We start from the raw sequence: 6452 nt of genomic DNA, 5'->3' as shown, positions 1-6452 counted from the left end.
TATTTATAATTCCTTAATTTTAGACAATGCTCCTTATAGATAAGTTTATAATTATAAGTTGTTTAATTCTAAAATAACTAATAAGAAATATGTATATCATATATCTATTCTAAATAATAGAATAGAACTTCAATAATAAAATAGATGAAGAAACTAAATTCAAATAATGAAAATATTAAGTTGGAACACTCGCTTGGGTCCTCCTTTATCTCCGACTCGGAGGAGAGATTGAAACCTTCAATGGGGTCCTCAATGTTGATCAACTCCACACAGTCATCCTCTTCAGCTGCTAGATCCTCTTCCTCTGCCGCCATCTCCTCCTCTGGCTCATAGGACGAATATTCTGAGGGAGTCACCACCCTTGCATCCGTTCGGAGTTCTAGCATCGTCCGACGAGCGGCTCTCCTCCATACTGGAGAACTGGTCGCATCATCACAAGTTCGTCGCCTCTTGGAAGGCCCTGCAACATCTATAACTTGAGGGGTGACAGACTGGGTCGACGGCACAGCAGGTGTCGACCTACGTGGTGGCAGGGTGAAGGAAGCCTCCAACTCCTCGTGATGATATGGAAAGCGCATGGAAGATCCATCACCCACCATCTCTATCTCTAAGGCACAAGGGCCTGTGTAGGTGTATCTATGACCATCACTACTCCATGCCCCCTCCTGGGACATCAAAAAGCGGTAACTCCGAATCCTGACCGAACGATCCATCTGAACAAACGCGAATAGAAGACAAATAGAAAGAAGAGGGAGTGAGACATCTAATGAATATAACTCATTGACGGTGTGGAATTACACAGAATATTATATCTAGACAGACATGCATAACATACACAATATATATATATATATATATATATGTATATATATATATATATATGTATATATCACATACATAAATGCAAATCATGAATGACGTTATAACTCAAACCATGAGGATTAAAATCCACGTGCCCAATGTATGAATGCTATGTTTATTTCATCCATCCTTACTCCAATATGCTCCCAATAAACTATTCGGAAATAACCAAGAATGCAGGTCCCATAACAAGCCGATTTGAACGCACCAAACTATTCCTCGCAAGAATATATGATCAATCTGTTCCAAAGAACTATCCATTTCAGGATGGTGTCGTATCAAACACTTTCTGGCATCCCTCTCATCGATCCTGATTGCGAAGAGGGGTTGTCAGATATCGTCTAGTTTGCACTGTGAGAACTGTCTGATCCAACAGAATACCTCATCCAGGAATACAAGGGACTCGTCTCACCTAGATTCACCCTCAAGACTTTGCTAACGAAACACCGCCATCGTCGTCCCTCTCAGCATCTCGAGGCTTGCTTGTCTCCCATAAATTTCCTCTCCACTACTTCATTATCCGTAATGAGTATGCACACTAACTGAGGTTAGCCAATTCAATCTTTTAATCATTATTTTATATGATCGGCCCAACCTAAGACATCTCCCAAAGGAATGCTTCATGTGGGACCCGATCTTACGTCATCATGTAATAGAGGAATAACATCATTACCACTACGAACCATCGCTGAATATCTTGGACGACCACATGGCCAAGCCTCTTATGATCAGACGAGCTCACTGCATGGTATCATGTAATCCTTTTTGGGCATTGCCCTAATCATGACATCACAGTCGGAAACCTTGCCCTAAATAGGCGCAAGAATAAAGGTACTTGTATAAGTTTGTTGATTTTGAGCACTAGACTCAATCATCTGAGTCATGGTATTTCTCAAGTATAAATACACTTCAAACCCAAGCTAGGGCTATTGCCTAAGCAATCAAACAATCAGAAATAGTCAAAAATATTGTATGTCTCTCGCTCAAGCGAGAAACTGTCGCTCAAGCGACAAACTCATCAAACAGACTCAATTCTCTTCCTGATTCTCGCCTAAGCGAGGGATTGTCACTCAAGCAACAAATCCATCAAAAATGGTCAAAATATCTGTCTGATCCTTGCCCGGGCGAAGTACGATCGCTCGGACACCAAAAACGCACAAAACGGACTGTCTAGCCCTCGCCCAGGCGAGAGATGCTCACCCAAGCGAGGCTGGCTCACCCGGACGAGGGTTTGCTCGCCCAAGCGCCTACTTGGGCTTCATCTCCTGCCTCTCCCTCATTCAGGCGAGGCTGGCTCGCCCGAGCGAGGTGGTCCAGTTCCCATGACCATTTTCCTCGCCCTTTTGGGCTACCGGGTCAAAACTCTCTGATGTTTTCGATCCCTATGCATTTTAGTTTCCCAAGTGGTGTTTCTTCATGGATAACTACCACAAAACTTTATATTTTAAGCTATCCTAAGCATACATCTTATGAAAGTATCTGTACAAAATCCATTCACACAAATATTTGATTAAGTACGGGTTTTCTTAATACACAAATATAACTCCAAACTTTTGAGATAGTTTAGGAGATTCGGGTGTCATATTGAGACACCACTATGTCACGATGTATTCTCCTTCACCTCAGGTTGTTGCGTGCTTGCTTTCTTTTACGAGAGAGTGGGTTGATCATCCAACTTCGAAAGCTTCGAAACTAAATACACAAAAACAATTTAGTGATTTGTGAATCAATTTTACATGACAACCCTAAAGTAAAAACATTGTTTAACACTTCAATCCATTTACGAACTCAATGACTTTCATTCATCTGGTCCAAGATTCATATTTTTGAACCATTATTTATCATCGAAAGTCTTGTTCCCGATTTTCAATGTTTTCCAAGATAAGTTTTTAATAAAGTTTACACTTTAATCACCTCATAGATTTATATTTTCATGGAGACTTTGTAAGCCATACTTCACCATTTTAAGGTAAGTTTCTTAATGCAAGTCTACACTTTTTAAATCCATATCTCTCAAGTTGATCTTACCACTTTAAAGTAAGTCATCTTAAGTAGATTCCATAGTTTGCATAATAGGTTTTCATGATCATTTCAATACATTCTTGATAGTTTTGATCTCATACTTAAAACAACATTTAAAGTCAACATTTCTTAAGTTACACCTACCACTTTAAAGTAAGCTTATTTATCAATTATCATCTTATAACAAATCAACCATCCTTTACTTCATAACACTTTAAGTTTATAAAGTCAAGACTTTTATTAAGTCATCTTTTATCCCAAATCATTACTTGAACTTGGAAGTCAAAGAATATCATTTACTAACCAACTTTTAACTCATAATATTCTAAAACATCACTTTTTCACAAAACTCATCCATAAACATTTTGGATTTCAAAGTTAGAAACTAAACTTTTCCTAAACACATATAGGCCATGATTTAGACCTGATGCTAAAGAAAGTTTTGATCCTTAAACTTATTATTAAAAACTTTAAAGGTTACTTTGATAACAAAATCATCCCCTTTGAAACAAAATCAAACTTCAACATTAAAAATATATTATTCTAAACTTGTCCAAGGCTATGGTTTTTCAAGCCAAAAACAAGAAAAAAAATCCAAACTTTGCATGGTTAGGGAAACTCCTTAAATGTTCCTTTGATATACAACCATCACCTTTAACCATGTTCAAATACCAATGCACATACAAACTTTCTAAACATAAAAAAAACAGCCCCATGAACACAAAGAGTTCATGGTTTCAAGATAACTTTCTAAGTTCAAGAAAATATCTATTTGGAGTTTTAAACATAAAAAGAGTTAAGGAAGATATTTAGAATATTTCAATGGTTGAAAATTTTCATAACATACATATAAACATCATATTGAAATTTCATAAACATCATATTGAAATTTCATAAACATCTAATGGTTAGATCTTCAGAGGTGAAGAAATCAAAAGGAAAAACCATGAAGAACTACCTTGAGATTTCTAAGAGAATGCAAAGTGAAGAAGAGTTTGAAAATGCCAAGGTATTATCTTAGCTAGGGTTTGGCTCCTTAAATAGAGAAATCAAATTTGGGGGGGAAAATTCAATGGTTTTTAAGAAGTAGTTTGTGTAAGAGATAGGTGAGTGATTTTAGAGATATTGTGTAAGAGGATATGTATTTTTGCTTGTTTAACAAGCAAGCCTCTTACATGAAAGTGATCTGACCTTTTCGGCGAAACATTTTCGATTAAAACATGCCCAAGTATTATAGGCTAATACTCATGCGGGTATTAAAAATCTCCCGAATTCGGTTTACGGTTAGAACTTCGAAACACGGAATTCGGAGTGAAAAATATTTAGAAATGCATTCTGAATGAACTTGATGTCTATCTTCACTCGAAATAATATTTTGAAGCAAATGGCACAATCGGAATATAATTCTGAGTTATGGAACTCAAAAACACGTTATTGGGCCGAATTTGGGCCCGGCAGCAGCTCAAAAACCTTTTGTCACATAAAATTACGAAAATTTACCAAAAAATAGAAAATCACAAAACAAGACTAACACTCAACTATGATTTCGCCTAAATCAATACCAATTAATTTCTAAAATTAATCGTTGATAAAATAAATAATTAATAAAACATATATAGAAAATTCACGATGTTACAGCCACAATCTAAAATAAAGATACTAATAATATTATTTTTATTAAAGTTAATGAATACTGGAATTGTGATAAAAATAATAATAATGTATCCATTGAGAGTAATATTCTTCCAAATAAAGAAATGAAACTTCCATTTTTAAGGTAATTGTTTTTTTTGCAATAAAGCCTCTACAAAAATCATAATGTATCATTGACCCTTACAGGAAAAAAACAATATTTTTTTGTTTAAAAAAAAGGTCATATCTTTGATTTAATTGTGATAATCAAATTGATTTTTCTACATTTATCATATTATAAACAATCATAACCTATACAAAGTTGTATGCATTGTAACACAAATTTGATTTATATTTTGTTTGAATTATTTCTGATTCCTTAATTTAGGCAATGATCATTATGTATATATATTTTTAAAGTTTAGATTTGATTCTAATATTGAAATGTTACTATTTAAAATAGTAACAATAGTAAACATATCATAAAAAAAATATTAAGAATGGACAGCATAAATTTTTATTGTATCTATTAGTCAACCAAATATATAGACTATAGAGTGATTAACATTTTGTTAATTAATTATTTTCATGTGTAAAACATTTTTCTATACCAACTTTCCAGTTCCCAAAGGTAAGAAATTAAAACATTTAGTGATTTAATCATCATTTTCAAATTAAATCATTATTGATTTACATTATTAGTGTTCCATTTAAAGATTTTATTTACTGTTTAAATTTTAACTCAAGACTTTTCGTTGATTATATGTTCAATATATATATTTAATAATATTGATACTTGCGTGCTTCTAAACATGCATCAAAGTTAACATGTCTCATGCGAATCCACATGTAATATGCTTATTCTTAACCATCTGAATACATGAGTAACATGCGTGTTCTTAACCATGTGAATGCACATGTAACACATGTGTTCTTAACCATGTGAATAAACGGGTAACATGTGCATTCTTAACCATACGAATGCACGGGCAACATGTGTATTCTTAACTATGTGAATGCACTGGTAACATGTATGTCCATAATCATGCAAATGCACGAGTAACATGTGTGTTTTTTAACCAAACGAATGCACGGGTAACATGTGTGTTCTTAACCATGCAAATACACGAGTAACATGTATGTTCTTAACCATGCAACATAAAATTACTGCCTCGTACAAATGCACGGGTAATTTACTAGTTATATAAGAAAAAAGTTTCAACATTATTCCTCTTGGGCATGTGTCACAACCACATTCATTTTTTTCCGCCCAAACTTCATAGGCTAGCATAATTAAGAGGAATAATAATTACTAAGAAGGGATAAAATATGCTTGACACTTAGATTTTTCAATGGCAACTTTGTCATTACATAATGACTTTTTTAATATCTATATCTATACTATATATAAAGCCAAAACATGGTGTGACCACCACCACGGCATAATTTATATATTCCTATTTTGCCCTTCAAATTTTTAATTTAAAAAACCATATAATCCTATATAACCACCTCAAATATATTAACTATAAGTTGCATATCTATACTACTTAATAAAGGAAAAACCTAACCTAACTTTCATGAAGTTATTTTGGGTTTTCTTATTTCATATTTTATAACTTCTAATTTTATTGTATAAGTTATACTTTCATCTTTATATATACTTATACTACTAAAGATTTTTTTTATATTTTATAACTTCTAATTTTATTTTATAACTTCTAATTTCATCTTTATAACTTCTAATTTCATCTTTATATATTCTTATATTAATAAACATTTATTTCATATTTTATAACTTTCTAATTTTATTTTATAACTTCTAATTTCATCTTTATATATACTTATACCAATAAACATTTATTTCATATTTTATAACTTCTAATTTTATTTTATAACTTCTAATTTCGTCTTTATATATTCTTATATTAATAAAC

At 33.0% G+C, this 6452-nt stretch overlaps 1 long non-coding RNA gene across 1 annotated transcript in view; it reads right to left on the bottom strand.

The window, feature by feature from the left end:
* Positions 1 to 1090: 1090 nt before the first annotated feature.
* The window catches only part of LOC109341644, a 13445-nt gene continuing 8083 nt past the window's right edge, over positions 1091 to 6452 (bottom strand). Inside the window, exons 2-3 of the long non-coding RNA XR_002106973.1 lie at positions 4819 to 4827; positions 1091 to 1171 (exon numbers count right to left, since the gene is read on the bottom strand). This is a non-coding gene — a long non-coding RNA (uncharacterized LOC109341644). The remainder of the gene's footprint in view (positions 1172 to 4818; positions 4828 to 6452) is intronic.

Source organism: Lupinus angustifolius, unplaced genomic scaffold (genome assembly GCF_001865875.1).
Source record: "Lupinus angustifolius cultivar Tanjil unplaced genomic scaffold, LupAngTanjil_v1.0 Scaffold_548, whole genome shotgun sequence".
NCBI lineage: Eukaryota > Viridiplantae > Streptophyta > Magnoliopsida > Fabales > Fabaceae > Lupinus > Lupinus angustifolius.
This window is presented reverse-complemented; position numbering and strand designations above follow the sequence as displayed.